The 9,558-nt window shown below is 46.4% G+C and overlaps 1 long non-coding RNA gene across 2 annotated transcripts; it reads left to right on the top strand.

Moving 5' to 3' along the window:
- Positions 1 to 3,741: 3,741 nt before the first annotated feature.
- Positions 3,742 to 7,855, top strand: LOC127332268 (uncharacterized). 2 transcript variants are annotated; one of them, XR_007870321.2, is made up of 6 exons: positions 3,742 to 4,232; positions 4,355 to 4,452; positions 4,542 to 4,634; positions 5,072 to 5,110; positions 5,188 to 7,365; positions 7,450 to 7,855. It is a non-coding gene; the product is annotated as an uncharacterized lncRNA (long non-coding RNA). The 2 variants fall into 2 exon arrangements; XR_007870320.2 differs by lacking the exon at positions 5,072 to 5,110 and having other exon boundaries at positions 3,743 to 4,232.
- The last annotated feature ends 1,703 nt before the right edge of the window (positions 7,856 to 9,558 follow it).

The raw sequence follows: 9,558 nt of genomic DNA, 5'->3' as shown, positions 1-9,558 counted from the left end.
CAATTATTAGTTTTATATTAGATAAATGTCAAAAACCTCACCAATCTCAAAACAGAGAGTGGATGGTAGATGTAACACCTACACCTACCGGCTCCTTTAAAATCCCCGCTCTCGAACGCTACAAAAAGTAGGAAGAAAAAAGGCCCGGCCCAATTTAAACATGTGTCCCACTCTAATAAATTGAACTAGATCTGCCACTGACATTTATCTACTCCCGCTAGCTAGCTTCATCATATTACTACGTCCCAAAACCCATTTTAGCCTCGTCACCCACGTACGTGGTCGCTCGCGCGGACCGCGTCAAGCAAATGGTCAGCGATGGCAGGTCACCGCATGTTTAATGACCTTTATGTACTCCCGCTAGCTAGCTGTACCTGCACATAGAGTCGTGCGTCCAGCGTGTCCTATCCGTACTCCGTACAGGCTAGTGGGAGCGTCGGACCCAGGCACAACATTGGTCGTTTGAGTAGAGCTCAAGTTTCTTTGACCGGCCTTGTGACTTTGCCCCTCTTCCGCATTTGCTAAAGCAGATGGGATAATCCAATTTGGATTGGCGCTCACGATATTTAGAAAATGACGGCGGCTACTAACTGAGTGACAACTGACGATTGAGGTGAAGAAAGCATTTGTTTCTAGAGAATGGATTTTTGTAGCTCGAGCTACATGTAGGCCACTTTTTGAACCTATGAAAATTTCATCTTAAGCATGTCAAAAAAATTCGAAAAAAATACTGTGATGTAGACAATATTGTAATCTTCAAGTGTGTAAAGTTTCAGAATAAAATATGTTATATTTTGAGCTCGGCAAAAATAACAAATCTTGATTTCAGCATTGGTGAATAGTGATGAACAGTACACTACAATCTAGATTTTGTCATTTTGTAAGAAATTGTTGTTTTTGCTGAGGGCAATATACGATGTATTTCAATCTGAAAATTTACACACCGATAGATTTCAATATTCTCTACGTCTACACATTTTTCTAAAAAAATTATAAAACTTTCAAGTCAAAATTTAAAAGTTTGAAAAAGAAAAAGCAAAACCGAGCTATACATGTAGCCCGGGCTACAGTTGAGTTTTTCCTTTGTTTCTAGCCCTTTACTCATCTGATGTAACGGATCAGATCGATAACACTCTCTTAATTGCCATATATTTTTTACCGAATTCATAGCGGATTAGATAATGACTTGATGCGAATTTGGATACTTATACATCGGACTACGGGTTGACATCGAAGACGGAGCGAACTTGGGTAAAAAGGGATGAAAATCATCGAATAAATAAATGCGTGCAAAGAGATATAATTTTATTTTCTCCGTTCAAACAATGTGAACAAAAAAAAAATATCTAAGCGCAACAGACTGGTCAACGCCCTGTCTGTATTATTGTGGGCGTTGTTCCTAGTATGATTGGTGGGCAGATGAGCAATTCAGTAGCTATGGTTGTTCTTGTTTCATGTGTCTAGATGAGAACTCGAGAAAGCGTTAGATTTTGGGGGAAGTGAGAGAGACGCAAGGTCATACTAGGCTTAGATTACTTACATATATAATAGACACGGGTGATTATGTTCAGTGGCGGAGCTACAACATCTCAGACCAGGGTGCCTAGAGGGTGCACAAACAGAGTTTGAACTTTTCTAAGGGGTGCATGTGTGTTGAAAAATTGCTATTTTGCAAAGGATTTTTTTCTAGGGGTATCATGCGCACCCCTTAAGATACATGTAGATCCGCCAGTGATTATGTTAATGGTTATCAGTCAGGTATTTATGTCGTCTACTAACGTAATTTTAACAGATAATTCTAATTACAAAGCTTGGATAATTCGTCAAAAAAAGCTGTAATCCTCACCTGTCGAATGATAGCAATGATGTCCGCGTAACTAAATTCCATATCCACATATGTATCCGTTGAAAATATCCGTACCATTTGCATGCCTAGTCACCCTCTTTTTATCCATGTACATGTCTATTCCAACACAGAAACTCAGCGTATCGTAAATGGATCATTTAGTCTGTGCTAGTGTGAACAGCCGAGGCTTTGAGTCTTAAGGGCATCTCCAACCGCGCGATCCAAACCGCGCCCGCGCGTCCGTTTAGGTCGAGTCGGACAAAAACGCGGCCCAACGCGGGGACGCACCGCAAAAGCGGACGGCCGCGGCGTCCGGAACGACGCAAACCCGGCCCAAATCTGGGCTAGGTTTGCGTGGCCGCGAATGGCACGCGCCATCCGCTCGCGTCCGCGCGCTGGTCGCCTCGTCTCCCTTGGGCCCACCTGTCGGTGACCAGGGAGACTATTAAATGGGGACTGGAGGGGATCTGGCCCTCCACTCCAGCCCCCACTCCACTCCCCGAGCAAAACCGTCGCCATGGCCCCGAAGCGACGGTTCGCTCCCGGAGCCAATGACGACGAGGCCAGCAACAGCCGCCGTCGTCCGCCGGCGCTGCGGGCCGGAGGGAACCGCGGCGGCCTCCACATCGGAGAGGCCGCCCGCGGCGGTGCGGCATTGCCGAACCGCCGCCTCTCCTCATCGAGCCCAAGCCGGAGTCCTCGGAGGAGGACCCGGACCTCCGCGCCGCCGCCCCGATCATCTCGGCGGCGGAGGAGGAGGCGAAATGGCCGCACCTCCATGCGGCCATTCGCACCTCCGAAATGGAGGGAGGCGGCGCGGCGGGAGGTGGAGGAGGCGGAGGGCGGGAGCTCTACGCCCGGGCCCTCCAGCGCGACGGGAGGAGGAGGAGGAGGCGGCGCGGCGGGAGGAGGCCGGCGCCGCGCCGACGAGCGGCGCCGCCGCCAGAGGACAGGCGCGCCGCGCCGACCGGCGGCGGCGCCAGAGACCGAGCGCCGCGCACAGCGGGGAGAGGAGCGAGCGCCTCGGGGAGGAGGCGGCGCTCCGTGCGCCGCCGCGGCCGCGGGTGGCTCGGACCCCCACTCGCCGTGGGAGGAGGCCTGTGGTCTCCGTGGCCGAGTCCCCGGCGCGGTCGAGCCACAACAGCCGCGTCGCCGCCCGGGGACGTCGACGACGTCGCCGACGACGCCCACGAGGGCTAGGCGGCGCACCGGCGGCCACCGCGCCGCCGACCAAACCCTAATAGAGGGTTTTTTAATTTTAGTTTAAATTTAAAAGCCCATATAGGGGCTTCTTTTGTTAGTTTTATTTGCCAAAAAATAGGGCTATGTACAAATTTGCCCAAAATAGGGCATATGTTCAATATAATTTCGTTTAAATTCGTATTCAAATTTGTTTTCGTGTTTCTACGTTTTTTGCGATGCGTCCGCGCGTTGGGCGCAGCGCGCGACCCAAACGGACACGCGGACGCGGGCCGCTATCCGCGTGTCCGCTCGGCCACCCAAACGGCCCAAACCGGACGGCCCAGCGCGTCCGTTTGGATCGCGCGGTTGAAGATGCCCTAACCCAGCCTGGGCGCGGCACGCGGATTGGCAGCCCATCGAGAGCGTCGCGAAAGAGAAAAGAATAGGGAAATGTACGAGTACGGAGTACTCCGAGGTACGGCCAGAGAACACAAGTGCGCGGTCACTGAACTGCCGGTCCACGCAGGCAGGGCCTGCATTGTGTGTAGGTAATTAGGGTAAACTTAACCACTACCAGATCCGATCTAACCCGAGTAAACCTTGTAGTAGTACGCTGTGGATCCTGCCGGCTGCCGCTGTCCACGCGTGTCAGGCTTTGCCGGTGCGACATTGAGAACAAGCAAGTGCGTGGGTGTTTGCCCCATCTCAGAGCACTCCACGATAGCCAACTATCTCGCGCCGGCTGTGCGAGCGCTCGCTGCGGGAGTAACCAGCGGACCGTCCGATGCGCTGTCGAACCTTGATCAATCCGAACCGTCCATTCTTTGCAGCAGGAGACAAAACCATGGCAGCGAACCCTAGCCGCCATCCTTGCACGGGCGCCCCGTAGGTTTCGCTCCTCCGTCGCACCTTCCCTCTCGCCGCCGGTAAGCTCCCTCGTTTTGCTCTGGTGGTCCTCCCCGTCACCGTGCTCCCTTTGCTCAACCCTCGGCGGGAGAAGGAGTACAAGGGCGCCGACCAGGTAGGGTGCCCTCGATGCAGGATGGTGCGGTCAGATGTACCTGCAGCCGAAGTAATAGGCAGAGCGAGAGAAGATACCAACTACCAAGGTCATCACGGCCGGTAAGATCAGTGGGGGGCGCTGTTTTGTGAGGGGTGCGGGCGTCGAGCAGCGGCGACCGCGGCTGACGCAGATTACGCCAAGGTGAGGCTTCTTCCAATCCGTTCTTCCCCTCTGCTCCAGATCTATCTTCCTCTCATGTATGCACCATGCCGATCGAGATCGTGGTGACAACCTTGCCCGCCCTCTTTACTTCCTCATCACAGGCCAGTGACGGCAAACCCTAGCTCATTGGATTTCGCAGGCTGGTGCAGCCCAACGCGACCTCAGCTCGTGGACAATGGGGACCTGCGCGACGGCTGCAGTGAGTAGATCTTTTCAATTGGTCTTCCCAAGCGTGCTCCTTGTGATCTCCACCTCCCCAATTTTAATCTATTTTGTTTGCCTGTCCAGGAGATTCGCCAACAGCTAGCGACAATAACCACCATTGTGATTTCAAGTTGGGGAAAATTTCAGTTTACATGATATGCTACTGAATAGAGGGAGGTAATTTTCTCAGTCTTCCTAAATCTGGTGGTGCTCTTTTGTAAAGTCTACAAATTATAGGTTGGAGTTTCAGTTAATTTTGGCATGTCTGGTGGTAATGTACATAGACTGTACTTGGTTATGGATAATGCGATTTCTGTGTACTAGAAGATATGCATTTGTTGAGATGGATCTGATGCATATTCCGAACAGAGCATGTGTATATGCAAGTGAATTATTAGTCCACGTCTCTCATGCAAGTGAATTCTTTCTCCTTGTTTTGGTCTCTTTTTTCTGTTGGTTTCATATGTAGCCTACCCCAAATTGCTTGGGAAAAAGGCTTAAGGAACTAATTTAGAGGATTATACATAGAAATAGTTAATCCCCTATCAGTTTCTTGGATTAGCAAAAACAAATGGAAAACAAAAGGATTTTTACAATTATTGATGCTTGTGCAGCTTGAGCTGATATACCTTTTCTTCCCTGCTGCACCATTGGTATGTCCATTCAAGAAGTCAGGTATAGTACTGATAAAACCTACATGATGGATGGATGATGTCCATGCCTTGTGCAGATTGGCATGCCAACGGCGACCGCAACCGCAATGAGGCGATGGTGAGGATGCACCGGGTCTCAAGCGTGGAAGGGTGGCTGTAGGGAGCAGGATCAACACGCTGCAGTCTACGGCCGTGGCGGAGATGGAGGCGGCTACCTTGGCAAGGCAACAATAGTCACATGGTACGTCTTCTCATTAATTGCTCTGAACTGAATCGTCGCTGCTGCTCCTGCTGCACGGGCTAGGGCCACTTTCTCAACCGTACACATGACTCTAAGCTTCCCACAACATATATGCAAAATTGTCTGGTCTATTCTTTTTCACCTTCTTGTCTATCAGGCACATCCAGATACAAATGTTATAAACACTGTCAGCTCAATTTTTGTTTTGTTTTTGTGGATCTACCTGGCTTTCCAATGTTTATGTTTTCCGTTAATCTCTTACATGTCATAATTTATATTAGCATATGTGTCCGCAAGAGAGGAAGCGAGCTTAACTAGCAGTCAGAGAACTTGTTTGATTGTTTATTATTTTGCTTTGTCGTAAATTAAGTTGTTAGTAATCATCAAATCATTTTTTGGAATCGGATTAGGATCTGGAGAAATTATTATGTTTCATGCATGACTCCTGAATAGTGAGCATGGTTCTGTTTTTGGTGTGTTTGGGTTGTGAGCATAAACTTCGCAAATCACTAGCTGATGAGAAGCAGCTGGGCATAGATGGGTGCTAGGATGGAGGCGAGAGAGAATTGTAAGCACTTCAATGAACCTTACTGTAAAGCAAGGCAGGGGCCCAACCCTTGCGCGCCACGTGAGCCTCTCAAGATTAACCTTTTTATAAGCACACTTGTTGTAAGCACTTCATGTCATATGCCAAAATGCACACTGATTGTTAGCCTGATCGTTAGCTTCTATAAATTAAATTCATATTAACTTCCAAATTTTTATTGTGATGATTTTATGTTCACAGAAAACCATCGACAAAATGGTTTACTGGTGGTGTTAGAAACTGTTTTGATTTCTTCAGAATATTGTCGTGCTTTAAATTCTCTTCTTTCCTGAATGATATCGTACTGAACCTCAAAATTTCTGAACTTTGTGACCTGGGTCTAACATGATTTGAAGTCCTCTATGTTGCAGATGAGCAATAGCATTATACATTTTATGTTTCAAGCAAGTAGGAAACAAGTTAACATTACTTCTGCTTAGGCGATGGCCAACGAAAATCATAAGTAAAATATAAAGTACTGTAGTGTTTGTTTCTGCTTTCTTCTGATTCTTGTAGTTGTGATGCTCCGTTCCTAAAAGATAAAATTGCCAATATCTAGATCTATCAAAAGTTTTACTACAATTTGAGTTTTTATTTCTTAAATGTTTAATGGAATTACTGGTCAGAAGATCCTTTGCTTTTCCCTTACCAAATTAGCTTTCGGTGTTATTTATTTCTATTGGTATGTCTCTAGACATGTGCAAGATGATTGCTATGATTTGATTCTTAGTCCCATGCTTATAGAAATTTATGTCGTCTAAACGTCACGTCTTGATGGTAATGCTATCTACCATATATTTTTTGCCCTGGGTTAGCTGTCCTTTTACATTCAAATAAAGAACAGTGTTGAGCTGAAACCTGAAGAAACAAATAATCAGATTGAACCACACATTGTCCTGGTTAGCTGTATTTGTGGTTGGTGCCATGTTCTCCAAGAATCTTGTGTACTTATCTTCCAGTTAAAATTTGACCTCAATTGTGGATGTTATCTTCTCCATCTGTTACTTCGTTTGCTGATAGACAAAGTGTATATCGAGGAAAGTATGTACCATCTGATATTTACTTGTCTGAAATCATGTAGGGACTATTTGATTTAGTGGAATTTTGAATGAGTTCTTGCCGGTGTTTCTTGTAGTTTAGGCTACCGCTACCACCACCTGATAAAGTTTTGTTTTTCCCTTACAGAGTTGTTTAAGAATCACATAACAATATTTATAATTTGCTTGTTTGCTATACAGTTGATAACAATATTTATAATTTGCTCGTTTGCTATACAGTTATTGGGGGCACATATGTACTTTGTCCACTAGGGAAGTAGGGAATTGGCAAGTTATTATCTGCTCCATGCTTTTTGTTCTTACAATGAGTTGCAGGTTCATGATTGTTGCAGAGGCTGCTCACACTTTCAATACATGCAGTTCATGAAAGGTATACTGTTGCTGCAAATATTTTGTAGTTGTTTCTTTTTTATTTCGTTCTTGTAATTAACGTGTATGTACGTTCATGGATCAGCTCTTTCATCTGATTACAGACAAGGTTCGATTATCTGCCCATTCCAAATTTATGTAGAAACAACCAAGGAGCTGTTCTCTCTGTGCCGGGTTACATGAACACCTTCTCTGCTGATGCAATACATCGAATCTGCTGTTCCACCTTCCATAATAATTCAAGCCTAGCTGCTGACCTCCGTTTGCTTGTCATGTATGTGTGTTCCTTTTGTTAGTGTACACCACCAACTCGATGTGTCCTAATTTGTTCAGACATCGTTTCAACCTTGCGTTTAAATTAAACTCATGGGACCATCGTATTAGCCGCTTGTATTTCAATCAACCAAACTCAATTGTACGTGATGTTTTCTGGTAAGCATTGTTGTAAACAAGTTTTGTCAAGTTATAGATTCTGGAAAATCAATCAGAAACATGCGCAAGGGCAGTTTTAGTTATTTGTGAGAGGATATCATGTTGATATGAGAATGTGCCCAAAATCACTTAAATTGACTGAATATGGACATAAGAATTGGGTTGTTGATTGAGCCGCACCTGACCTCTGAGGAGGCGCCCCATGGGGCGCCCCAACCACTAGTACGCGTCCTCTTACAAACTGCGTGATGTCGAAGGAGATCCACCAATCGCCATTTTGACCCTCACAGAGGAAACCGACGATCATCGAGACCATAAACAAATTTAGTTTTTAAACCCAGATAAAAAGTTGCGTCTCTTTCATTAATCAAGAAGAAGAAGATTGTCCGGTTGATCGAGTGTCGAAAAACTAAGCGCAAACCAATACTAAATGGTCAACACCACACCCATCAACAACATGCTGAATGAAAAAATACGAGTGGGACTATTTCTGAGTTGACTGAAAACTAACTTCGTTCTCGGTCAGGTGTGATGTCATTAAATCTCAGTTGCAACTCATGTTGCAAATTGATGACAAACACGAATCATGTAGCAAATCTAACGGTTCAGATGATTTTTTTAGTTGCATCTCCACTTGTAACTGAAAAAATCTCATTGTGACTACACTTGTAAATGAAAAAAATCCAGGTACAACCTAACTTGTAATTTATATGCATGAATCACGATGTAATCACATGGTATAGACTTGACTAAGCCCGACTTAGTTCCTAGCTAGCAAAATCCTAAAAAAATACGAACGATGCAACGAAACACCAGCGTGAGAACCCGCACAAACAAAACTTGTCGGCCTCCCACCGCCGGGGAAGAGAAAAGGCCAAAGGCTGCTACGAGAGGAGCAAACACGTACGGGATACCCCGCATAGGTGACGAAGACCACAAGATTGCGACCTCTATAAAGCTCACCACACCAACAACCAACCTCGAAGGCATTCCCGTCACCCACACGACACGAGAACAACACCATCAATGCCACAACGCTTTCAGAGCCGCCGCACCAAGACATGTTACCGCTCACACTCGAGCTGCAACGCCGCACGACCCGGCCAGCCGTCTGCAGTTTAAAACTGCCTAGGACAACTGCCCGCAGACCACAGGCCACCGCACCAACATATTCAAGCCGCAACCCTGACATGAAGCCAACTTACCTGTTGAACGCATCGACTGAGCCGACAACCTCACGTGTCACTGCACTAACGGCCGAGAAGATGGGCACAGGTTGAGTAGTGTCGTGCAGTGCAGGAGAACCATATTCATATATCTTTCACATTTTGTACATAGGAGGATCATATGTAGCATCAGCGGGCTGGATTAGTTATTGGATGGTCAACTGAATTGCGTACGTGTATATGTAGTTTATGCTCTATGTTACATCAGCCGCCGTTGTATCACGGATTATGAATCCCCAAATCAGTATATTCAGTACAAGAAACATGCTGATGATTACCATTATTATTCCGTAACGGAGTACATGATTTATTAGTTGGGGAAATAAAATTGTCAAGGATTGCGGAATGAGGGGCTACAGCTTGTCCAACAACTATTCCAGCTATCCCGTCTCCTCCCTGCATCGATCGTTATTTATTTTCCTGTCAGATCAGAATCGCCGATCGATTGCAATGCATATGCATTGCATGGACCTGGATCTTGATGTGTGGCAAGTGAAACAGCAAGCGACGCGGCTCACGCCACTGTTCCCTCCGAG

The sequence above is a fragment of the Lolium perenne genome, chromosome 4 (assembly GCF_019359855.2).
Source record: "Lolium perenne isolate Kyuss_39 chromosome 4, Kyuss_2.0, whole genome shotgun sequence".
Lineage (NCBI taxonomy): Eukaryota > Viridiplantae > Streptophyta > Magnoliopsida > Poales > Poaceae > Lolium > Lolium perenne.
The sequence above is the reverse complement of the archived record's forward strand: the minus strand, read 5'-3'. Positions and strand labels throughout refer to the sequence as shown.